Below are 27,477 nucleotides of genomic sequence, written 5' to 3' on the forward strand. Positions count from 1 at the left end.
ATATATATATATATATATATTATATATTATTTATTTATGGTAATCTACCGGTTAAGGTAGGTTTTTGGATGGATATAATTACGAGTTAAATAGTTTGTAACCCCTAGCATAAACACAACATCCTACTCTACATCAGGTCCTTCTTCAGCTCTGAGTACTTTCTTCCTCCCTTCATCCCGTCCAACATCCCTATCCTGTCATTCCCTTTCCTCGTTTGCCTAACATTCTCCCCTCAATTACGTTCTTCAACAACCCGCTGCCGGTCAATACCCCCTTCATCCACTTTTCATGCCTCCAAAGGATTTCTCCCAACCAACACCTCTCTTCGCCCACCATACCAAGTACTTCCTCATTTGTTTTCTTCTCTATCCATTTCACCTTCTCCATTCTTCTCCACACCCACATTTCACCTTCTCCATTCTTCTCCACACCCACATTTCAAAAGCCTGCAGTCTACGTCTATCCTCCTGCTTCAATGACCAGATTTCAGCGCCGTACATAGCTACGCTCCATACCAAAGTTTTTATGAGTCTTTTCTTAACATCCTTACTCAACGTCCATGTCATGTCACCAAGTGTTTCTTTGCAACACTATTTGTGTATTATTGTGTTAGCCCATTATTTTGCCGCTCGTGTGAGTTTTTCCGTACAATCGTTATATATATATATATATATATATATATATATATATATATATATATATATATATATATATATATATATATATATATATATATATATATATATATACATACATACACACACATAATATTCAATTATTTCTAGGGGATATTATTAATTAGTTAAATCAAGGCAATAATATATTTTTAATTATTTAATCACATGATGATTTTTTTCTAAATCATAGGTTAATTTTTCATATAGGCATGCAAGGAAAACAATTATGGCCCAAAAATGCAAAATTAGCGATAAAATTACACGAATTTCATTTTGGATTTATTTTGAAACTTCCACATCTCAGTATAAATGCAGCAGCCTTTCATCGAGGCCGGGAGAAAGTGAGGTATTCTGCGGCTGATGTAGGCCTGAAATTCATTGCGAAGGATCTGGGGTCAGTGCGCCAAAAGAAACAAATATGTTTACTTTTACTATTGGCCACCGAAGTGGTGAATTTATTTTCACGTTTTTATTCAATATTCGTGGTTTAATGCTGCTTAATGCGACCATTGTTATCGTTGTTAGTAGTTCGATGTAAGGGCCAAAATGTGCTGTTTTCGGACTAATACTAAATAAATAAAAAATTAATTAATGCAATTAGGTTAATTTCACGCCACCCAATTTTTACCACCAATTCAGTGAACATATTAATTTTTGAGAGTCCTAGTAATACCTTTATCTGTGCCAAATGTCAATAGAGTGGCAAACTTTGAAAGTCCACCCCTCTTTTATGTTGACCCGACAGTAGGATGATGCACATGCTACGACTACGTTTACGGCGGCCCCAGGGAATTGGCAGTCAGCAGAGTTTCGCGCTCAGTCGACAGAGGTCACCTGCAAGGGGTGCGTGAGAAATAGTTCCCATGGGAAATTCATATTTAATGCTGGAACATGCGCCTTCGTCGCCTCACGTTGAGGGACGGCTTATGCCAAGATGAGAATCATTATTTATGTGAATTGTCGGATTTACGTAGGAAATCAGGGATTTTTAGAATGAAAATATGTTTTTCCTGAAGATATATTGCCAAAGTGAAACTTTAACACGAGTATTTGGTGCCAAGGGAAATAAAGATTCAGAATACGAGGAACTATTTTCAGTATCTGAGAAAGCCGGAGGAAGTGTTGAATCGCCAGAGATATTTACATTCTTTATAGCTGCTTTAACTTCAAAGCGCATGAATAGTGATGCACAAAAAACCTGTTCATTTAGCTGCAATAGCTTAGTGGTTTTCATACTGATAAATGCACATCCAGAGTAAAAATTGACATCAAAGCATAATTATTGGGGTCTAAGTGATGGACCATTGCCTAAAGTACTTACTCCTGTAAGAATTGATGAGTCCTGCTTGAGGACAGAGGTCGTCCTCGAATTGCTGGGGTTATAGGAATTCACTCTGACTCACTCGCCTATTCATAAGTGCAGTGCGGTTGGGCAAGTTGGAATCCTCTTAGTTCAGACGTTCCTCAACAGAGCATTCAATCGACACCTGGCTAGACGCTAGGGATAAGCCTCATAATAATCATCTCGACCGCTTCATAAAAATTTGTCCTATGAAGAATGGAAAAAGCACGCTGATGACATTAGCGTAATTATGAAAGTCAACAATTTGAAGGATAAATCATAATTTAAAAAAAATTTAAGCTAAATTGTCAGGACATAACACAACTTGCTTGTGCCTATATTGTTCAGGAAGTGCCAGAATTTAGTATGATGATTGAAGAAAATGGTGGCGGAGGATGACAATGGTAAAATAGGTATTTTTTTATTAACTTAAAAGGTGTTTTTTCTTCCTGTGTTGAAGTATGCATCTGGATTTAAGTCGTCAAAAATCCAGCAATCGCATTAAAAGACAGGGAAAGTCAAGAAGAAATTTTTCAGTTCATTATACATCATGCATATTTTTTGTCAAAGTTCCCTCGTAGTAACGGAGCAATATGCCTCTCAGTAGTTAATTGAACATACTCGATTGTGCAATTTTAGAACAAATAAGGTATATTTTGTTCCTTCATGGCCTAATTGATAATGGAGTATTTTTTTTAAATAATTTATATTAATAATGTTAGTTTGAATTCAATAATTTATCTTACATGTATCTTACATAAAAAAAGAAAATAATTCACCGTAACGCCGGAAAAAGAAATATTGACATAAGTACTGGCAATGAAGAAGAAGAAGTCATAAAGAGAAAGCTGTTCCTTTACACACATGACGATATACGAGATGCACAAATATTCATTAAATCCATGGGGTTGGCGTGAGCCACAAGTTCATGAGTGTTAAATGTTATCATTGGCTCAGAAAAAGTCACCAATGTGGTCAGATTACTACGCTGGTTGGGGTTTTCTACGTTGTTCAACAAATGGAGATGTAAAGTAATTCATGGCATAAGAGAGGAGCATTCTTTCGTGTTTTCAATGGCCAATCTATTGTGATGACCGTATTTAGGGTAAATCATAGGCAATACTAATTTCATCCGTTTGGAAAAACACCGGGATACCGTACATTATCGAATGCTACAATACTCATAGGTTTACCTACCACCGACAAAACGAAAAGCATTCATATTATTCCGAGTTCGACTCGTAGTTCGACATCAGCAGAGGTCGTGGGAAGCGAGGAGAAGCGATAAGATGGGCGCCACTTCATCCGCACCGTCGAACGAGGCTGCCCTACCCGTCCAATCGTCGAAGTCGACCGCCGGCGCCTATTCACTCCCCTCTACTCCGATGCGTGCCAGTGCACGTCCACTCGAAGGATAAAGATGATTTCAACGTTTATTTCCTGGGGGAAATCGACCGTAGATAATTCATTTGAAGTATGACTGAGAAAAAAATCGCCAAACATATTTTACAGGCATATAAATATGTATATACAGGGTCCGTTCAATAAGTATCGGGCCTGGTTCCAAAAATCAAAATTTATTGCAGTTATCCTTACAGTTACTTAAAAATCTTCAAAATACATTACTTCTGCATCGATTCACTTAGTACGGCGCGTCTGCCGCTCGTCAAAAGCCCGCTGGAAGTCGATTTCCGGAACACTGTTGAGAATCTTTGCTGTCGTCGCTTGGATCGCCTCCATGGAGTCGAACCGATATCCTTTGAGCTCCCTTTTTATTCGTGGAAACAAGAAAAAGTCCGGCGGAGCCAGGTCGGGGCCGTGGGGGGGGGGTTGCAAAGTGGCCACGCCGAATTTCGTCAGCAGCTGCGGCACAACAATCGCACTGTAGCCAGGCGCGTTGTCATGGTGAAGTTAACAATTCTTCGCAAAGGCTGGTCGCACGCGCGCCATGCGATCTCGCTGGCGCCCCAGCACTAGCAAGTCAAACGCAGCATTCACGGTCGTTCCAGCAAGCACAAACACCTCGTGATCAATGCCACGTCAGTCGAAAAAAAACAATCAGCATGGTTTTGATTTTGGATTTTGATGCCCGAGGTTTTTTTCGGACGCGGGGACCCCTGCGCGTGCCATTCTGAACTTAGACGTTTTGTTCCCGAGTCGCACTGGAACACCCACGCTTCATCGCCGGAAATAATGTTATCGAGAAAATATTCATCTTCCCGGACACTGCTTAATTTCTTGCGAAATGTCCACCCGCGACAGTTTTTGTTCCTCGCTCAAGATTTTCGGCACCAGCTTCGCGCATATTTTCAGCATCGCTAGATCCTCTGTTACAATGGTGTGGACGGTTCAGACTAAAAGGTTGGCCTCCTCACTGATAAGGGCGATGGTTGAACGTCTGTCAGAGTCCAAAAGGTTTTTACCTTTGGCCACCTGAGCATCGGTTCGAACGGTCGTCGGGCGTCGGACGCGGTGCTCGTCCTCAACGAACTCCCGACCTTCCTTCAAAATTTTTTGCCACTCACAAACAACCGTGCGGCAAAAGGCATCATCTCCATAAGCCTGTTTACTGAGTTCAAGGGTCTCCGATGCAGATTCCTCGAGTTGAACGCAAGACTTCACAGCGTAGCGTTGCTCGACGGTGCGCTCCATTCTGGCGCGACGACACCACAAACAATCACACGTCACGAAAATCCACCTCCTATCTCAACGCATGCCCGGAGGCGACTGAACTAAAGTGTACCTGAAAAGTGGGGGACCCCACTACCGAGTCGGCCGGTCGGACCCCCATCCATCGCTCCGTTGAGACTACAGAGAACCAATCCCGATACCTATTGAACTTAACCTCTGCGTATGTGATTGTCCTTTCTTTGTAAATTTTATGCTTTAAAAATCTATATCAGCGTTTATATGTGTTGTGTTTTGCCGAGGAGCTAATCTGAAGACGACGGTAATGCCGTCTTTAGATTGGTTTAAAAATCCACATCTGTATATATATATATGTATATATATATATATATATATATATATATATATATATATATATTTTGGGTTATTTACCGGTTAAGGTAGGTTTTTGGATGGACACAAGTACCAAATAAATATTTTATAACTCCTAACAAAACACAAATTCCCGCATTCCTGCCCTACATCATATCCCTCTTCATCTCGAGTACTTCCTTCCTCCCTTCATCCCGTCCAATACCCCTATCCTGTCCCTCCCCTTCCCTCGTTTGCCAAATATTCTCCCCTCTATTACAGTCTCCCACATCCAACTACCACTCAATAACCCCTTCATCTACATTTCCTGCTTCCATAGGATTTCTTCCAACAAACCCCTCTCCTCGCCCACCTTACCAAGTACTTCCTCATTTCTTTTCTTCTCTGTCAATTTCACCTTCTCCATCCTTCTCCACAACCACATTTCAAAAGCATCCAGTCTACGTCTATCATACTTCTTCAATGACCACGTTTCCGGGCCGTACATAGCTACGATCCATATCAAAGTTTTTACGAGTCAATTCTCAATATCCTTGCTCAAAGTCCCTGTCATCAACTCCCTCCTCCTTGTGAAAGCCTCTTTGCCTATCGCAATTCTTCTCCTAACGTCCCTACTAATTTGACCCTGTTGGTCCAAAACACTACAGATATACGTAAACTGTTCTAGTTGCTCTAGTTTTTGTCCTCCTATTTTAATGTTTAGCTTAGACTTTTTCTTCCTAGAAAGTTGTTAGAAAGTTAGTGTTCCTAGAAAGTACCTTTGTTTTATTAATATTGATTCTCATCCCATACCTGTCGCACTGAATTTCCATTGCACTCAGCAATGCTTGCAGCCCCTTGGCTGACTGACAAACTACAGCATGGTCATGAGCGAACATAACTGATTTTACGAATTCTCCGCCCACTTTCATTCCTATTTCCAGTTCTTCCCATGCCTCTGTAATCATTTCCTCTGCATACAGGTTCAACAGCAACGGTGATAATGGGCAACCCTGCCTTACATCTCTTCCTAACACTTCCCAACCGGAATCCCCGTTCCCCACTCTTACCTATGCAGTCTGAGACATGTACAGGTTGCGGATTAGCCTCCTTTCCCTCCAATCTATTCCTATTTTCTGCATATACTCATTAGTTTTTCCCAATTCACCCTATAAAACGCTTTTTCGAAATCTACAAAACAGGCAAATACCTCCTGTTTGTGTTCCATATTGCTTTCGATTAATAATCTCATTGCTGCAATGGCAACGCGCGTACCTCTCCCCTTCTTAAACCCAAACTGATCATCCCCTAAGTATTATCCCCTGAATATTAAGCGACAGATGAAAAGGGGAAATATAGGTATTTTAGGCCTATGCGAGGTGAGATGGAAGGATAGTGGGGATTACTTGAGTGATCGGTATAGAATAATATACAGCGGCGGGGATGAGAGCCAACGAGGGGTTGCCATAGTATTAAATAAAGAGGTAGGAAGAAGCGTAGTCAACATAGAGCAGGTAACTGATAGAATATTACTAGTAATGATGAAAGCAGAACCGACGAACTTGAATATTACGCAGGTGTATATGCCACCGAACAACCATGAGAAAGAAGATGTCGCTAGGATGTACGATCAGTTAGGAAACATTTGATAGTGATGGGGGATTGGAATGCGACGGTAAGCGAAGAATGAGATGGTTATGAGGTGGGGGACTACTGTTTTGGCACGAGGAATGACCGCGGGGAGAAAGCAGTTTAGTTTTGCAGGAGACAGGGGCTAGTCATCAGCAACACTTGGTTTAGACACCACAAAAGACGCAGGTATGCATGGAAAATGCCAGGTGACTCAAAACGGTATCAGCTATATTATGTTCTGGTTAGACACAGGCTTAGGAACGGTGTGATAAATTCGCACAGCTTCCTGCGAGCGGATGCGGACTCTGACCTCAACTTAGTTGTTATGAAATGTAGCGCCCGTTTCAAAAAGTCAAGGCAGGGGTGGCGGGTTAGAAAATGGAATGTAAAAGCATTAAATGGTTTGAAAAGGAAGGAATACAAACAAGCGGTATAGGAAATCATGGAGGATGGCAAATAGCTCTGGTCTATCGAAGAAAAATGGTGAAATATCAAGAAAGAGTTATCGAAAGCCACAAAAGACACTATTGGACCCGTTAACGCTAAAAGGACTAGGAAACCATGTATCACGGATGAGATTATTAGATAAATGGATGAGCGGAGAAAATGGAAGAATGTAAATACAGAGTTAGGAAAAATAAAGTAGAAAGAATTAAGCAATAAATTTAGGCGGGCAACAAATAAAGCAAAGAAGAATTGTCGAAGACGCAGTGCGAGGGTATTGACAGTTTGCAGAGGAAGGGTGAATTTGGTACGCTGTACAGCAAGGCTAAATCCTTATCGGGAAGTAAGAAAGGAAGATCTATGCAAAGAGAGATAGGGGGGTAAGATAATAGTTGACACAGAAAAGATTAAAGAGAGATGGAAGGAATATAAAAGAACTATATATAATAAAGAACTTCGACCAACAAAGTTAGACGTTAAAAAAGAATAGAACGTGGAGGAAGATAGCTTAGGTTCAGGCATACAGTATTAGACGATGAGATAGAAAGGGCATTAAGAGAGAAGAAACTAAAGAAGACCGTGGGGGTGGATAACGTTCCCGCAGAACTATTAAAATGTTTAGGAAAATGTGGGAGGAAGGGGCTATATGGGCTGATCCGTAGTATCTATGAGGATGGAATCTGGCCGGAAGACTTTGTGAGATCAGTTTAATTCCTATTCCGAAACTGGTAAAGTCTACACGATTGAGGACTACAGAAAAATAAGTTTGATATGCAACGCAGCTAAAGTTGTTCTCAGGATCATAAACAAAAGGATAGAGAGTAGGGCAAATGATTACTTAAGGGATGACCAGTTTAGGTTTAGGAATGGGAGGGGTACGAGTGATGCCATTGCAGCAATTAAATTATTAATCGAGAGGAATATAGAACACAACCAGGAGGTATTTCCCTGTTTCGTAGATTTCGAAAAAGCGTTTGATAGAGTGAATTGGGAAAAACTAATGGGTATATTGCAAAAAATAGGAATAGATTGGAGGGAAAGGAGGCTTATATGTAACCTGTACATGTCTCAGACTGCTCAGGTGCGAGTAGGGAACGGGGAGTCCGGATGGGCAGTGTTAGAAAGAAGTGTAAGGCAGGGTTGCCCGTTTTCACCGTTGCTGTTCAACCTGTGTGCAGAGGATATGGTTAAAGAGGCATGGGAAGAACTGGAGGTAGGAATGAAAGTGGGCGGGGAATTTGTAAAATCAGATTTGCTGATCCCTTTTTCATCACCTCAATTTGCATTCTGAAATCCCTGAGCTTCGTTATATGCGATAAGAATTTTGATTTGCCTTTTTTCCTAACTTTTTACTACATTAATACGCCTTATTACTGCATTCAGCCTTTCTCTTTCCTCTGCAAAAGTTTAGCCATGCAAGCTAAAATAAAAATTTTACGCCTTCTGATTCCGCCTTCAAAATTTTAAAATAAAAATTTTGAAGGCGGAATTATACGTGCAGAAGTATTCATAAAAAGTCTTTTAATTTGAGCCTCTTCCAAAAACAGCTTGTGACCTTGTGAAGAGTGCACTCATTGCACTCAGTTGCATAAAATAAAACGAGCTTACCATTCAAAAAGCCATTAGGAAAATATAAATTGGTAAACTTTTCAGAATCTCAAGATAGAGGAGACGTCCCAATTCAACCATTGGTCATTGAACTTAGGTTCGTAATACAAGAAAATACCAACGAGTTACAACTATATTTTCCTTAAAATATTAAGAATACTGACTGACCAAAATAAATGGTGAGTTAAAAGAGTACACATCCCATTATTAGATAATTTAAACCTTCATGCGAAATGTCTTCTTCCAAAGTGTAACAAAATTTCATTAAAACTCTTCTTTCAATGTTTCCTTCAAACATCAGGTCGGCAACATTGACTAACTCCAAGGTGTTGCATGAATTCAATTCCTATAATGTACTTTCTACCTCGCAACTAGGTATTTCAGGCCCTAAGCTGTAGCCCTAGCTGTAGTCTGTATTCACCATTTCCGTCATATCCTTTTACAATGCCTAAAACTAATGCCTAAGGTCTCACATTCTAAAAATCTCAATCGTTTCCGCATCCTTTTCATCTCTGTTTAAATGATTTAGTTCCATTTATAATTTTCTTGAAAAATCATTAATGGAGTTTTCCTTCTTATTTCCCAAAGGTGCTTTCACTTTTCTACACACAGCACCCTTCCTTTACAAACTCTCTTCGTCCTCGCATTTCGACCCCCTCCACACTCCTTACGTCCTCTTAGTATCCCTCCTCAGTTTTTTAAGTGATTCTTTATAAATTTTCTCTGCATAATGCTTTGGTTATTCTTTCATTTCCTTTCATCAATAAACTCTCTACTGATGTCTCTGTAATTCATAGTTCTCTTTTTTTCTATTTACTGTTCCTATAGTTTTATATGTGGTAGCGAAATCCTCTTCTGACGTGCTCCCGTTTCTCATTCACTGTACCTCGACTCCTTTTCGTAACTCATAAGTATTCCTTCCGAATTATCATTTTTCTTTCTATTTGTTCCTATCGGCGCTTCTATATTTCTACAGGTCACTCGTCATTCCAGTTTTATCCATTTCAAAACGACGTATCACTTCATTAGCATTTAAGTAGAATCTGAAACCACATCTGTATCTAAATCCTGAAGAACTGTGCGAGTTATCTACGCTGTCCCTAGGTACTTTATGAAATAAAATATTGCTTAACTAATATCTCCGTGAATTTTTGGTAAATTTCCACGCATAATAAATTCGTTTACGAATTAAAAAAAGATTTTCGTTATGATTAAACTCAGACCCCTACAAAATTCTCTTGTTCCCTCCAAATGGTCATCATCCCTCGTTCCTAAAATGTAGTCTTCTGCCGTGATTAGCCGTTCAATGGGTCATTTGAAAAAATAGAAAAACAATTTATTTTGAAGAGATATTTTAACTTTTCAACATAATCTGCTTTAAGCTCGGCACACTTTTCCCAAACTTATTTAAGCCGTCAAAAAAGTAGGATTTTGGAAGGTCCTAAAAATAGGTATGCGTGAGATATTAGCTCCTCTTTCGACGTGAATCCCTTTTCCCTGAGTAAGTTTTTCCAAGTTTGTAAATTAAAACGATCACTGAGGGCGAAATTAGGTTAATAGAGTGGGTGTTGTAATAACGGAACTTTAATGCCTTTTCTTCTTCACTTCATCGCTCGAACGATGCAATGTCGACTCATAATACTCCCCGCGTATTCTTTTCGCATGTAATTGATGCACACAGATTACTTCTTAGGCATCACAAGTACCCGTGGCTTTCACCTTGTCGGCCGATTTCACCGTCTTTGCCTTCTTTGGAGCTAGACTACCTTTAGAAACCAGTTTTTTTTCTGTTCCATAGTCTCCGGAGGCTAATAATGTGATCATTTTTTCTCCACAATTTTATACCGACACAGAATATCGCTAGGAATGTGACGGAAAAGTGACAAACCAGTCTAAGAGTCGACGAAACAATTCCAGTTCTTCCCTGCTGAGAAAAAACGTGGCACTCATTTTGACGAGATTTTATCCACACTCAATTTTACTTGCAACATTGCAAACGTTGCACTACCTTGGCACATGCGTCTGGCTTAAACTATTTTACGAACTTTGATTCGACGTTCAAACAAACCCAATTTTATTGTCAATAATTTTGAAAGAAGTCACTTCCACTGGTCGTTCATTATTTATGGATATACGGCCACATTGAACATCATTTACCCATTTGTAAACAGTCGTAAAAACAGGAGTAAAGGTAATGAAATAAGGACAATTTGCACTTTTCCACAGTTTATTTAACGTACGACGCGTTTCAACTCACAGAGTCATCATCAGGTACAAGACAGTCTTGTACCTGATGATGACTCTGTGAGTTGAAACGCGTCGTACGTTAAATAAACTGTGGAAAAGTGCAAATTGTCCTTATTTCATTATGATGAACTTCCACGACCTCAAGCCTGAATCTGTTGAACTTAGGAGTAAAGGTGCCACGAACTTCATCCAACTCGTCTATGATCTCTTTCCGTCTTTAGTCATTTAAGTATTTTAAATTTAAATATAATTACCGCACTAAACTCATTTTTTCCTCTTGCAAATACATTAATAAAAGTTTGTTTCTTCAGTCAACTCTGAGGATAAAACCAAGAGATGGATATCGCTAAAATTTTAACATCAATACAGTGAGAACTCAGGCTTAATAATAGCTTACATTTCCCGAAAACACGAGCGCCATCTCTAAGAAGTTATTGAACGACCCAATTTGAACACGATTATCGTAATGATTAAACGCTGTCTCCTGCAGAACGCTATTGGCGTGTCAACACATTAGTTCCCTACCTTGTCTACCCTTCCATCGCTACGATCTCGTTCCAATCACTCAACAATAGTAATGTCTCACATCCAGAAACACCTAGTGTTATGTCATTGACTTAATCATATTCCATTTATTTTCCCAAACGATTATTTGACGGATTTTGCAGATCAGAAGAATGATCATTTCCTTTGTTCAGCTTTTGCCGCCTAATTAAGTCTGTAAATCACCTTTGTTTTCTCTTTGTTTACTATTCTTTCGTCTACCTTTTTGTTTTAAACCACTACCACCCCGTAAGAATTTCTCGCTTCCCTTTGACGCCTGATGGGCGCTTCTAGAAATCGAGCCTACAGCATTTCTCTCCGTTATCGGATTCGCCGGCCCTGGGCTGCTCTGTCATACTCATCCAATTTTATTCGCCGATATAAGTTTCGCGACTCAATGGACTTGTACAATATGGACCCACCATGCAACCCGACTTTAATAAGCGACGAAAACATTATAACCTCCCTCTTTTCCATTGTTACCTTCCTGGTATGTAAATCTGAAAAATGTCCAAGTTCTTTTATTCAGCACTTACGTCCACTAATAATATTTCATCACTCATATTCCCTGCCTTTACTGCGCTTCCAACTACTTCTTGATCAATAATATGGCCACCACTCTCCTGGGCCCTCTTTCCTTTCGCCGTGAATTATTCGATAATGATCGCTCTGGTAATCCAATGCAGCCATCAGTTATGCCTTACGAGTCAAATGAAATAATTACATGGTCTACTATTAAAGTAATGCGCATTCTTTGGGAAAAATAGATTTCTTGATCGTACATGCTTTAAATTCTTCAAAATACTGTTCCCTGCATTTATACTTTTGCGGAGACATGTCGCCACGCCTGGAAGGCACCCTGAAACTCCTCGACGAAAATGTCTCTCAGGAGTGCTGAGTAAAATGCGGATTTTGGGCATTATCCAGGGTCTCCTTTCAGTTGTCTCTTCAGTCGGGGAAAATAAAATACTCACATGAAGCTCGTAAGCGAGCTCCGTGTGGTCCCTCAGCCCCATTACAGTCCCGAAGTCGGGACTGTAAGGGGGCTGGAGGATCACCGGGGTGGTATTTCAGGCCAGGAAGTTGGTAACGATGAAGGACTGAGCTGACTGATGATGTGGCTGAGGGCATTTCCATGGTGGAGTATGATCGTGTCTTTGATCATGCGCAGTACTTTCACAATGGATCATGTATACTTTGGAAATATAAATTTGTGACAATGATATGAAAGTCAAATTGTTCTCAAAAACGATTTCTTGAATAATGTTATGTTACAATAAAAAGCTTTCAAATACCTTTGCTGTATAAAGTAATGAAAAATAATATTCTACCTGCGAACAGGAGGTAGTATATTATTTTTCATTATTAATAGGTAGTATATTATGTTGGTGATGACTAACCCCAGTCTCCTGCAGAACGCTAGTTCTGCAGGAGACTGGGGTTAGTCATCACCAACACTTGGTTTAGACACCACAAAAGTCGCAGGTATACATGGAAAATGCCAGGTCTCTCAGAGAGGTATCAGCTAGAATATATCCTGGTTAGACACAGGTTTAGGAAGAGTGTGATAAATTCGCACAGCTTCCCGGGAGCGGATGTGGACTCTGACATATTTTAGTTGCGATGAAATGTAGCGTCAGTTTCAAAAAGATAACATGGGTGTCCATTATCACTAGTGCTATTCAATGTATACATATGTGGAGGAAACGATTAAAGAAGCATGGGAATAGCTGAAGTAGGAATGAAAGTGGGCGGGGAATTCGTAAAATCAGCTTTCTGATGACCAAGCTTTGGTTTGTCAGTTAGCCTAGGGGTTGCAAGCATTGCTGAGTGAATTGGAAATTTAGTGCGACAGGTATGGGATGAGAATCAATATTAATAAAACAAAGGTTATGCGATTTTCTAGAAAGAAGAAGGCTAAGCTAAACATTAAAATAAGAGGGCAAAAATTAGAGCAGGTGGAAAAATTTACGTATCTCGGTAGTGTTTTGGACCAACACGGTCAAAGTATTAGGGACGTAAGGAGAAGAATTGCGCTAGACAAAGAGGCTTTCACGAGGAGGAGGGAGTTGATGACGGGGACGTTGAGTAAGGATGTTAAGAAAAGACTCGTAAAAACTTTGAAATGGAGCGTAGTTTTGTACCGTGCGGAAATTGAAGCAGGAGGATAGACATAGATTGGAGGCTTTTGAAATGTTGGTGTGGAGAAGAATGGAGAAGGTGAAATGGGCAGAGAAGAAAACAAATGAGGAAGCACTTGGTATTGTGGGTGAAGAGAGGGGTTTGTTGGGAGAAATCCTATGGAGGAAGGAAAAGTGGATGAAGGGGGTATTGACCGGTAGTGGGATGTTGAAGACTGTAATTGAGGGGAGAATGTTAGGTTAGCTAGGAGTCACAAAATATTTATTTAGGAGCTGTCCATTCAAGAACCTACCTTAACCGGTAAATTACCTTATAATAATTCAAGAAATAATTCATCAAAAAATATTAGCGACATTATTAGTAATCATGGGGACGTCGTTATCCCGGGGTAGAATTTTGGACTACGTTGTGCCGGAGTTCAATCCGCGAGCACGCCTCCGGGCAGCCTCAACTCCACTCAAGGTTTGTGAGTTTTCGAGTGCCAGATCTTCCTGGGAAACCATTGTCGGATCAGGCAAAGGAAGCGGCTCCCCTTATTACTCTGATATGTGGACATCACACACACCGAAGGGATCAATACTGTGTGAACTTCACCGACAACTACCAAATCCACCTCCGAGTTGATTTCTTCGTTTGTGGCTTTTTTATATCATTAATCTTGATATATTTTGCACGAATATTATGCAGATATCAATGATAGTGATTTGTAAAAAATAATACGATGCACTCATCTAGAGGTAGAATTACCTGAAACCGGACGAGTCCAACACGCGGAAGTTCCCCAAAGAGATTCTGAGGGGAGAATAATCAGCCGGAAAGAAGCAAACGAGTGCGGAGACCTGCGGGATTCCAAGAAAATCGACTTCTTGGTGGGTGTTTTGGGGGAACCCTACCATCCTTCCACCCCCGCCCCTAGGACTCACATCTCGTCCTCCGCCCGCGAGGGAGAGACCGGGGGGGGGGGGAGACCGTCTCTTTTGGAGGGAAAGAAAGGATCTCTGGGGGTAGAGGAGGAGGCACGGGATGAAACGGTAATCCCGCCCTGAATGAGGGCGGAACGAAATCGCAAAGACCTCTCCCGAAATGCAAAGGGACTGGGCGGGGAGACGGCGGTGATGGAACTAGCTTAGAAGGTACGCTCAGTCGAGGGCGAAACGTCTCCGAATGGCGCCGAGTAAAAAGAAGTCGTGTGTGCTTAAACGACTCCCTCATCAGGAGTCTCCCTGATCGATTGAACAATCAATAACCTCGAAAAGTAATGGCTGTATTTACACCTCCGACGGATTATTCAGTAAACAATAGATATTGCGAAAATGAGATAAATTTATTGAAACGTATGCGGAAACATATTGCTCAAGATTTGATAAAGTTTAAAGAAAAAAAGATAAAGCTGCCTTTTTCATATTGAGGTTGGAAACCGTTCATATCTCGCTCATACATGAGGTTAAACTAGTTAAGGCAAGAGAAAGTCTGTGCGGAAATCTACGAACAATGGGAGGAGGATCGATGGCCCTAGAAATTTGATATCAGCGGCTCTTCATCGAGAGGCGGAAGAGCGACCGAGAAAGATACGTGGAAAAGGAGTGAAGATGCATACTCACGCAGGCAATGGAACGAGACAGACAGACATGAGTGAGTTCAATTTCCTGAATTTGACGGGCCCAGAAGATTTATTAAGCTTCATATATTTTGGCAAACGTTCTTTTCCATCATGTGATACTAATTTCAATTTTGAGCATCGGATGAAGGGAACGATTTGATAAGCTATTGGAAACATTTGGTGGGATATTGTTGAAGACGATTTGAAGAAGGAATTTTGAAGGACATTTTGAAAGAAGGAATTTAATAAGTTTCCCATTTCCAAACTACTTGTTACTCTTTCGCCTGCGTCGTTTTTGAGTGACTTTCCTTTAGATTTATTTCCCCGAGTCTTTCTAATATTAAAAGAAAATGTTTTCGGATTACTTCTCACATTTTCCGCTAATCTTTTCCTTTCGAATTCGGTGAACGCTTTTCAGAATTAACTCTTGGCATTCGCAATAAATACAATGGGAGAGGTGAGAACCCGCGAGATGGCGCATATCTGGGTGGCCCAATCATTTAAACCGCCCGGGCTGAACCAAGCCCACTGAATGCATCATATGGTTGCCTGCATATCCCCCCCACCCCCTTGTTCTTTTCCTATTGGTCCCTTACCTCCCCTTCCCCCACCTCTCCCTCGCACAAGTCTTCTCCACTCTCCCCGGGGGGCGCTATTCTGAAGACGACGGCCGAGCCTTCGTCACGTCACGTCACGTCGGTCTGAGATGTTTTCTGAAGGATTGATTGGAAACTTTTTCGATGAGAAGACGTATAAAAATTTCGACAGGATGGTTACTAGGAAGAGGTTTTGGCTCATGAGTTGAAGCCGGGCGGAATTTGTCAAGTGCGGGATTGGTTTTTCGGTTACTGAAAGGTTTACTTTGTAATTTCCAGAAGGCGCGCCATCGAAGGTTTCGGCAGAAATTGAGGGTATCAGTGAGTATGTTTATGTGGTTTATTTTTGGTGTAGGGGAGAAGGATAGGCCTTTGCTAAGAACGGATATTTCATTGTCTGAAAGGCTGGTGTTTGAAAGGTTTACAATGTCATGGGCATTGTCGGAGGGAGGGGAGGGGGGGGTGTTGGGATTGTTCGGTGGTGGCTGGCGTTTTGGAAAAACCGGAGGGCCTTTGGGAGGAGGGGGAAGGTTGTAAATGCTGCGGAGGTCAGGCTTATATTGAAAGAGTGGGGGTGGTTGAGGAGGAGGTGGCGGGAAAGGGTGAGAGTGTGGAATTTTGAGACCAACTCGGAAGTAGGAAATATACAAGTTGGACAGCTTTTTAAGGAGAGTTTGACGTTTTTGTTGGAGGGAACGTAGGCCAGACGAAATTATGGCGTTGAGTTGTGGAATTAGGTGAGCAGAAGCTAAAGAGATTATTTTAAAGAGGGAAAAAAGGTTTGATTTGTGTTGTTCACGAATGCATTGGTATTGCATAAGGATAAGGTGGGTGTATTCTAAAGATTTTTGGTAAGAAAATGCATTAAGTATGGGGTGGATATCGGGAAGAGTAGCAGATAGTGGTAGGGAAATGACTAGACCGTTGGGAACGATTCCTAAGGACAGGCAGGAGGTGAGAAACTCGGTGTGGCTTGTGTATTTGGAATTTCTCCTCAATCTTGCCACTTTCGTCCTAACAAAAAATGCATTCACTTTCCAAAATTGTTTTTACCTACAGACAAAAGGCACAGCGATGGGAACGAGGATGGCACCATCATACGCCAATCTCTTCATGGGCCATCTCGAAGAGACCTTCCTGTCACAGCAACCCCTTCAACCTCTTTTCTGGGTCCGCTACATAGACGATATTTTTATTCTCTGGACACATGGCTCTGACTCTCTCAACAACTTCTTATCCGCCTTAAATTCATCTTTCACGGTTAAATTCACCTCTTCCATTTCAGACTCCACCATCACCTTTCTTGACACAGACATCTTACTTCAAAACAACAAATTCACTACTTCAGTACACATCAAAGCCACTAACCATCAGCAATACCTACACCACACAAGCTGTCATCCTCAACACACGAAACGCTCGATTCCTAACTCTCTCTCTATCCGCGGACACCGAATTTGCAACACCACAGCCACTCTCAACAAATACCTTGCCAATCTACACCTTGCACTCCTCAAACGCGGTTACCCAGAAAAGTTGCTACGAAATAAAATCCACCGTTCCACCCGACCACACACACCACACAATAACAAGCCCACATCTGACGCAGGACTCAACCTTTGCACCACCTATTACCCCGGATCACACAGACTGAAAACCCTCCTTAAAGAACTGTTTCCAATTTTACATGACAATGACGCGACCTCATCCTTACTACCCCAATGCCCATCTATCGCATACAGACGACCCGCCAATCTCAAAAACCTTCTGAGATCCACCAACCCTTTGGCGCCCCCCCGTGACAAATTTCCCAATATTTCCCCAACTTGCAACCGCCCCCGATGTAAAACCTGTCCTCTTATTATGCCTACTCCCCTCTCCCTACATCCCCTCATAGCCCCCCCACCTCGTTCCCACGCTAATTGCCTCTCAAAAAATATTATTTATCTTTTATCATGCAAACATTGCACTTCCTTCTACATAGGTGAATGCATTACCCCCTTATCCATCCGAATGAATAATCACCGGTACTCCTGTAATTCTGCCTCACTCTCTTCTCTTCCTATCCCTTCACACGCTAATTCCCACAACCTTTCATTCGACCAGTGTTTTTCCCTCAGCATCCTAGAATCCCTACCTGATTCAGCTACCAACATAGAGGTGAGAACTCGTGAATCCGCCTACATACTATCCTTCCGTTCCTTCAAAATTCCCACCCTTAACCGCCATATTTAATTTCCCTCCCAGCATTCCCTCCACACCTCCCCTCCACACCTCCCCTCCACGCCCATAACTCTTTCCCCTCTCCTGATCCATAGCATATTTTCAGTCTCTCTTGAAGAAGGCCCCTGAGAGGGCCGAAAGCTCGAACAATTTACCGTGTAAGTGTTCTTTTATATGTGTCTATTCTTTTCTATTTGTGTTATGTTATATATATATATATATACTCTAGTCTTCCAAACCATTCCAATGCTGCTCGCTATTGATTTATTAGGTTACTGAAAATATAAGGTATTTAGACAATTATCGCCAAGTATTGAATTCATACCATAAGATTTTTATTGTTTCTTTCAAAATTCAAAAGCTTTTTTATGAATTCTTCCTGTAAAACTTTTGCTTGTCTTCGTTTGTTGCTTGAAAACCTAACACCGTGATAAGTATATTCTTATAACGTAAATGACTGTCGTTAGCCTTTCATTCTCCAATTGTGAGGTATTTTTCCTCAATTAATTTCATACTATACTTGTGACTTAATACGGCTAATAATTCCTTCATGATTTCCTTGAAGTTTTACAGTTGTTTATCACGAACATAAAAGCATATTGTTTATTTGATTGCAGGAAAAGGAAAAATTAATCGCTAATCGGAGCAAAGAGGTGATTTTTATATTTCCTATCCAATCCATGAATTAGACCTCATAGAGCAAGTTAACTCCCCACAATGACTACTCTAGCTTGAGTGCTGTAATTTATTCCTCCTTTGAGAAATTTGACCCTCCAGACAGCGATTCCATCATGATATCGTGCCGCCTCGACTTTTATTGGGTCTTAAACTCAACTCGTGAGTATAAATTCGCTTTCTTCCGATTCCAGGAAGGAATCCCTTTCCAAATTACATCGTCAATTAACTGCTTCCCGCGGTCTAGCTATTAGGGGATCATTGAGCACACGAAGCCAACAAATTACGACTCATAAACTTTGGCATCATTAATTTCAAAAATAAACTCTGGCCATTTCCTTTGATGTCACAATCGTCTTACTTTGGACAAAAGGTGACTCTCGACACCTAGGTGGTGATTTTGGCATGCTTTCGTATTTATTTATCAGAACGGCTGCTATGGTAACTGCTAATGTTCAATTAAACTGAAAAACAGTCAACAAAGATCGAGAGATATGAGCTTTAATTCTATAATGTAAACGATATTATAGTATTTTTGAGGATATATATACATACATACACACACATATATATAATGTATGTGTATGCATTTATGTGTTCATATATTATGCATATTTATTTATTTATCCACACAATATAAAGAGTATATTTTTAAGTTCGTTTAAAGTTATCGTTAAAAATTATATATTTCTTTTAAAATATTCAAATAATCAAAATAAGACAATTTACGTGCAGAGAAAAATGGTTAAATACCTTATCATGCTTTCTCCAGCTAGAAAAATAACGTTCATAAATGCATAAAACAAGATTTAAATTAATACCATACCAATATATTCAAAATTTTCTCAAAAATGCTGAAAATCCAGTTTTTTTAATGTTGTCAACTTTAAAAAATTCAATCAATTACATAAACGTTTTATTCGGTATCAGAAGCACATCTAACAGTCTTTAGCACGATTACGTTCGATATTATTAAAGGTAGAATGTTTTTCAGGAAAGCTGCTACAATTTCTATGGTCTCGCAATTAGCTAGCAAAAAATGATAACGCACACATGGAAAATGCTTCCTTATCGCTTGTAAATGGCCTTATCCCAGGAAAGTAAATCCTAAGGTTAAATATTAATCCAAGACTTCTTAGTAGAGGGAATACGGTTTTAAGTTAAAATCATTATTTACTTTGGGAACGAAATAAAATTGGATGCAACTCCTTTCATTAACCTCCGCTGCTTCGCTCCTTCTGTTGATGTCTGAGGAAAGCAGTTTTGAAAATACGCAGGGGGGTTTCAGTCTAATTCCATCAGAGGTTTAACATTTAATTGCCTTACAGCAGATTATGAGCGACAAACTACCTAAATTGTGTTAAATGGCTAAACATTAGTTAAAACCAACTGATATACACTTAATTACTCAATAAAATCTTTATTCATCACTTAATGTAGAACCTAAAACATTAAACTCTGATTCTATACCTTTTCACCTGAAATTTAAACAAACAAACCTATACCAATTTGCGGTTAAAAGTGCCCGTATATGGGAAGATATACACTGGAAAAATTTATACTTCATACTAGACGTATAATACGATCAAAAACAAATACTTTACTACAAATTTATTATATAAATCACTTTTTCACTCAGCAATATATGTCAACGCACATATATGTGTGTGTGTGTATATTTATATATATATATATATATATATATATATATATATATATATATATATATGTACATATATATACATATATATATATAATTACATATATATATATATATATATATATATATATATATATATATATATACATACATACATATGTGTGCGTTTACATGTATTTGAGTGATTTTTGTTTTATCTTTTCGGAAAAAGGAAAATTAAATAATAGAACATGAATATAGATCAACTTTCAAGTGTTGTGCTACGCATTCTGTTTCCAGCCATGCAATTCAATTTTGGATAGGCTGAACAATTTTCAACCATTCACCCATAATAAGCATCAGTGTAATTCATCACCAATGTAACACTACTGTCTGATATCAATGGATACATTGAGGTTAATTTCTCCATATAACTTGAAACTGCGACCTTAGGTCGCCTTTAATCATGACATGCATAATTTAAGATTTTCATCAAATGTGCATAGAATTGAAATAATAGTAACATATACTACATTGTATTATCATCAAATATTTTCTCTATTCCCTAGAATGTACATAAACCCATAAATTATTCTTGCCTCTTGGAAACAGTGTCAAAAGCTGACACGAGGAGGTTGTTTTCAAAAACATCAAAATTTTGACAGTACATCGTTTGTTTGATTTTCGCTTTGTAAATCTGGCGCAAAATTTCATTTGACATTCCTGAGCCAATAAAAAAAACAAATCGGTTGTGACAGTTTTGCGTTAATTGGAAAAAGTCCTTTTTTGACGGAAATATGACCTCATTGTACGTCCTATTTAAATTCTATATATTATTGTAAACTGATTGAAAGCAAAAAACTTTTAAGACATGTTACTCGTTCACAACATCTTGCTCCTTTAAAATCCCTAAATTTCGGAGTGCCTGAGAATGCCTCGCCCGGAAAATCGAGGGATTCGGGTTCGATAAAAAATATGCGATACGATATCTGTGCACGTACAGCATTTGCGATTAATCGCAGATATCGTATATTGATAAGATGACAGTGCACACCATTATCACCGAAAATTTGGCGATGCGAAAGATCTGCGCTAAAATCACCCTCCCGAAGGTCTTGACTTTGGACGACCAAGATCAGAGTCGTGCGTCTGCTTGCGAAGACCTTCCGCTACGCGTTGAAAAATATCGCGACTTTTTGAAAAGTTCCGACCACGCTCCAGCAGACTCTTATTCCTGTTCCCAAAAAAGGGAAATCCTCTATCAAAGTACACCACCATGGGACCCTTAGTGCCGTCAAAGAAGCTTGTGCGCTTACCCTTATGGACCTTCCAGAATCCGCCTACCAGGGAACCTTCGAGTCGTGGAAAAACCACTGGCAAAAGGGTGTCGACGCTAAAGGGATGCAATTTGAAAATTTCGAGGCCTTGTAGCAACATGTGAAATAAATCTTTTTTTCCGAAACTTTTCTCGATACCTTTTGTATAAACTATGCATATGACGTAACTCAGGGATTTGCAATATTTTCTGCAGATGAGTTGCATCGTGATAGGGACTCGATCTAGGACAGCAAATGATTTCATTGAGAGCACATGGTCGCAAGAGCCAATGCCGGCCACCATTCGGCTTCACTGGTTTAGTGAGCTCAAAAACACAGCGATGATTACTCTGCTCTGACTCCAGAATCATGCGTTCCCCACAATAACATGGTGCGCTCTCGCACATTCTCTGTCTTGCGCAATTATCTCTTGGAACATTACGGCACAACAGGCTCTTGGTTGCTTTCATTTATTGTGTTATGTATTGAATGCTTTTTTCATTGCGTTAGTTAAGACCTACCTTGATTATGCTGCAGGTGTATGGAATCTTCATGAAATAGGCTTAATTACGGAACTAGATCGAGTGGAACGTAGAGCATTGGAAGAGTGGGGATGAGAGCAACTAGTTGAGTGAGGTCTTAAATACAGGTTCAATTTATTGTGTAAATTTGAAGCCGGTTACTTATCTGCACTTATCTGAGGATGTTGAGGGCATATTAAAAGCTACGATTTACTATGGATAGATCAGATCACCAACGTTAAATCAGGGAGATTTATGATAGAATGGATTGATTTAAAATATCGTTTTTCCTCGTAGTTTTAGCGATCAAAATATAGATGGCGGCACGCGTGGAGATAATTATAATTGTTAGAACATATATTTTGTCAACAACCTGCATGCATTTTCATTGTTAGGATTCGATATCACTACTAATTTAAACTTGGCTATGAATTTTGCATTAATTATCGTTTTATATTTTAATTTATGCATTATTTTTAGGCCATTACAGGACAAAAATGCGGTAAAAGTTATACTAATACGACTCCGGTATTAGTATATTGGTAGCCGTTGCAGTTGAAACATGTTTAGTTTCCCAACGCCTCCTCGTGATGACCAAAAACACTTTCCAATGCGGTGTTTATCCTGCTCAGGAACTAAGGAAAGGTTTATGAGGCTAGTTTCAAACGAGATAAAGGATGATATTTTACATTTTACATATTTGCATTTTGCATTGATTTTTGCAGGATAATTACGATATCGCTGTGGGATTCGAGGAACCGACCGTGAAAAATTAATGTTCATATGCAGTTATCCCGTTACCAACATGTGAGAGGTGAATCTAATCTCAGAATTAAGAAATGAGTTTCTTTAATTCTGAGATTGTTAATGGTGTATCACTCTCTCTCGGTGGCAGCAGTAGGTGGAGGTTTGCGTCAGAGCAGGGACTCGAAACCCGGTTCTAGCTACTCCCAATAGATCGTCTCTCCTCACTCTTCATGAAACTACCGTAAACTATTATTTGGGTCTTGCAGGCGATTTGGGCATGGGAAACCAAACTTTCAAAGCAGCGTCGCGTCTTCATCTCCATCTCTGTCGTACGTGAACGAAATATGTTGCAACTTGATGACAACATAAAATTAAATCGAATGTTTTCTCAATTCAACAGCTATCCACCCAAAGTCGGTTTGATAGAGGAGAGAAGAAGTCACCCAATACCAAGCCCAACGGTGTGTGAAGTGCATACATGAGGAAGGGGGAAAGAGGGAAGAGCCGCATGTGGTTTCGCAGGAAGATTAGGTACCCGAAAAATCATTCAGCTCCGATGAATCTGAGCGATCCATAATGGAGTCATTTGAAATTAAATCCGCGAATAAAAATTTCATTCTCAATTTTTTTGAATATTCCATGCATATTGCACATTGACTTTGACCCAAAACTTTTATAAGATACGAGAGATTTTACGAAAATTATATGCGATGCCATTGTATTTTCGCATAACAGAATTAGTACAAGATATGGTAATTAAAGATATACACGTGCTACATAAAGTGGGCCACAGATATTTATAATACGAATTCATAAAGCTTCAACACAAACACTCATCAAATTAATATATGCGGTCTATAGAAGAATTTTTTTATGCATTGGAGTTTATTAAAATATTTTTGTATTTCCGTTTCCCAAGGTTACAAGTAGAGTCGGAGTCCTCGTAATTCGCACAGTAGATTCTGTCGGTCTTGCTCTTTTAATGGTGCAGCATTAATATAACATAAAACCTTGCGAATGTCAAACTTTTATGTCATATTATCATATTTAAGGCACCTCTTAGTGGATAGGTATGTGTACACTGATAATGGCCTCAATTTCACACGCTAAACTTACTATTATGGCGGTTATTTCTTACTTTTTTCTAATCTCATTTAAAGGAGTCGCTCGATTTCACAACTTCCCAACTCTTCGCTCAGCTCAGGAATGCGAATGATCTATCCACAATGAATCAACCGCCTCGTTGCTAATCATTACCCTTAGAGGGCGTTGAAATCCGCGAATTAACACAACATAGAGAGGGGGGCGTGAATAGTACACGACTGTGTTTGAGCCACGGGACACACACACAGGGGGGGAGGGGAGTGGAAATGAGGGGGTGGGGGAAGTCCGCCCTCTGCCGTCGGCTCCTCGCCGAACGTGCCGCATTCAACAAGGCAAGCGCTCCATCGATCCCAGGGCCCGCGTGCCCAAGGGGCGTTGGGGGGGGGGGGAGGCAGGGCGGAGGGGGGGGGGGCGCGCGAATGAAACTCTCTGCTCCGTTAAGTTCCGCGTCGGAAGGACAACGACCGCGAGGGAATGAACGAGGGGGGAGACGCATTCACCCCTTTCGCTTGTTTTCCCACGTCCAACCCCTTCGCGGCTCCACTCGTCAAATCTCACTCGCCCCACCCCCTGCTCCCCTCGGCGCCCCCGGGGCGCCACTTCGCGCGGATGTAGAGCGGAGCAATGGAGCGGCGGTGATCACATCCGCCCACGTGGCGGAGTCTTCGACTGAAGGGTCTTTCGGCGGTGTCCCATGCTAACGGCCGGCCCGAAAAACATCGATGCCCAATCGTTTAACTGCGACAACCATTAGGGTGGTGGGGAAGTTTCATGAGAAAGTCAAAGAGAGGCGTTATTTTGCACTAGTTAGAACTCATTTGGAATAAACCGCAAGTATTAGGGATCCCTGGGAAAAAATTGCCAAAGAGATTTAGATTAAGTCCACTGAAAATCTGCCAAATTTGTCATAATAAGAGCACAAGTGTGACAGGTCTCTTAGGGGATTTAGGCTGGGAGCCACTTGAAGTGCAGAGAGAACAGGCGAGGCTTAGACTTTGAGAAAGATTCAGAATAAACAAGTTTAACTATGACACTGAAGGAATTATAATGGCCCCACACTACTTGGGTAGATCAGACCAAAAAGATTCCAGTACAGATAGATACAAATACTCATTCTTTCCCCGAACAATCAGAAATCATAATAGTAAAAAACCGAAGTGTCACTTAGAAATATTAAAAACATTGAATTTACAAATCGGAACTTAATTAAACATTGCAGATATATCAGGTATATTTGTAGGTGCATGTGTATGTTAGTTGGTAGTTTGAGTGTTTGCTTGTGTGTGGGATGTAAGTGTTCTTGCATGAATCTATGCCAGGTTTGTTTTGTGGATGTATGATTTTGTGGCTCATGCATGTAGTTTTTTTCTTAATTACGGTTGGCGCCCTAACACCCCCCCCCCCCCCGCCACACGCCCTAACTCAGTGTAAGTTTTCTATGGAAACACGCTCTACGACGGTGTAACGATAACTCCCTTGCCTCTTCCACAAAACAAATGACATGCAAAACTATATTAAGCCCGTCTTCAACACAGTATTCTACTTTCTTCCCTTCATTTGGTTCAAAATACCAATGCGGTTCCTTCCCCTTGATTGCTTGCCAAACGTTCACCCCTCGTTGACAGTCTCCAGCATTCCAGTGCCAACAAAAATACTCAGGATACGTCTTCACTGGCTGCTTTGAATCTCTCCTAAGGACCCCATGCCCTGCGCTCTCACAATTACCTATTATTACCTCATTTGTTCTCTTTTAGTCCGTTCCGTTTTTTCCACCGTCCACCGCATATCACAGTTCTTCAAATCTTCGGCTTCCTTAATGCTTTAAGTACCATTTTTTTGCACCGTTCATAATCACTCTCCATGTCAAGTTTTAACGAGACTTTTCTTAATGTCCTCACTCAACTTCCCAGTCATTCATTTCGCTCTCCCAGTAAAAACCTCCTGCTCTAAAACGTTCTTCTTCATATGCCCCTACGTCTTGGATCAATTTCATGCTCAACTCTTCCAAGATAGTTCCGATGCACAATGATTGCCAGGGTCCTTCTCTCTATAAAGGCACGTTTATTTCGTTATTACCATCGTTCCAAAGAGTAGGTTTTTCATTTTCACTGTAATAAATCATGCAACTCATACATCATTCTTTTTTACTCATACTTGTTCAATATTACTCTAAATGCCAGACACGCTTGAGTACCTGTTCCAAATTACTTGCAGAGAAACCCACCATCAATCATACTTAGCAAAAATATTCAACGCCACATTTTTGCCAATCCTCAAAATCACTCTCTCTAGCAGTGCGAAAACACGCATTCCTCTCGGAAAATCAAACTCTTATTCTGTGTTGTCTCGCCTGGACTGAATCATGATAAAAGCATCATAAATGACTGAATGGAAATTACGATTAATGCCATTTATCTTAGATAATGGGCCCTTCTTAACATTAGAACTTTTATGGGTTTATGTAAATAATATTGGGTGCGTGAGTAAATGTTTACTGATATTTATGTGTAAGCTCACATTTAGGCATGGATGGCTGGTGTCCAAACACAAACCGCGACACTTCCCTCGCGGAGGATAGCGGGGTGTTGCGCAGATGCGGAGGGCTAATCGAGGAAGGTTATTAAGCGATTGCTTCATAATCTTTGCACCGACAGAAAGAGATTTCAGCGAGCCAACCTATGTTATGTTTTTACAAATACCAAATTATCCAAATAGTGAATTCACTATAAAATTAGAATTAAGAACCATATGATAACCATTTTTATTTATCATCGACCTCCCTCATCACCGCTTAACAACTTCTCTTCCTTCTGTCACAGTACATTCGTTATTCCGTTACTCGCAATATTTACCGGATTCATTTAATCTTAACTAATCGCTAATTTTTTCCAAACTCCTCCCTTATTTATTTTAACTCTTTTCCTCTGTAGCATCCTGATAAATGTAAAGTTGTCAGTGAACAAATTGAGTGGCTTCAGGCGTGATGTGGTGGAAGTCGAACATAATGAATAGCTGATCGTATCACTTTTCCAATTGACATCTTCCAACTCCATATCAAGTGGAAAAGTACGATCAGTTGTTGTTCATTACGTTGCTAGTGAAGTATTTTGCATGGAGAAAATACGAGCATTCTCAGAAATGAACGTATTTTTTCAATGAATTTATTGTGGATATGGAAATACCAGTACTCTCTGTATCAAAAAATGTCATTCATATATCCGAGCCAGGTTAGGTTTAGGTCATTTTTTGGCATTAGAGCTTTAAGAAAACGGCTAGAAAAACCGAAGGTAAAACGAAGAAGAAAGTGCCCCTGAATGGGGAGAGTGGCGATGGGGGGTGTCAATACCTATGGAAAAGGAACGCATTCCTCACCGTCTTGAACCCAGAAACCTAACATTGGCGAATCCAAATGGTTTTAATCAATGGCGAAGGATAAATTAAT

This window comes from Hetaerina americana, unplaced genomic scaffold, assembly GCF_022747635.1.
Source record: "Hetaerina americana unplaced genomic scaffold, ioHetAmer1.1.p SCAF_25, whole genome shotgun sequence".
Classification (NCBI taxonomy): Eukaryota; Metazoa; Arthropoda; class Insecta; order Odonata; family Calopterygidae; genus Hetaerina; species Hetaerina americana.